Here is a 216-nt window from a genome sequence, read left to right on the forward strand (position 1 = left end):
TTCACTGAGGGGATAGAGTTAAATGAAGTTATGAAAACAACAGTTTAAGATACATTTTGTTGCTTTTGGAGGAAGAAGAAAGAGGAGGAAGAAGAGGAGAAGAGGAAGAGGAAGAACAAAAACAAGAACAAGAAGAATGAGAATGAGAACGAGGAGGAGGAGAATAATAATCATAAGAAGAACAACAGTAACAATGAAGAGAAAGAGGAGAAGAAG

Source organism: Octodon degus, unplaced genomic scaffold (assembly GCF_000260255.1).
Source record: "Octodon degus isolate 3935 unplaced genomic scaffold, OctDeg1.0 scaffold00288, whole genome shotgun sequence".
Classification (NCBI taxonomy): Eukaryota; Metazoa; Chordata; class Mammalia; order Rodentia; family Octodontidae; genus Octodon; species Octodon degus.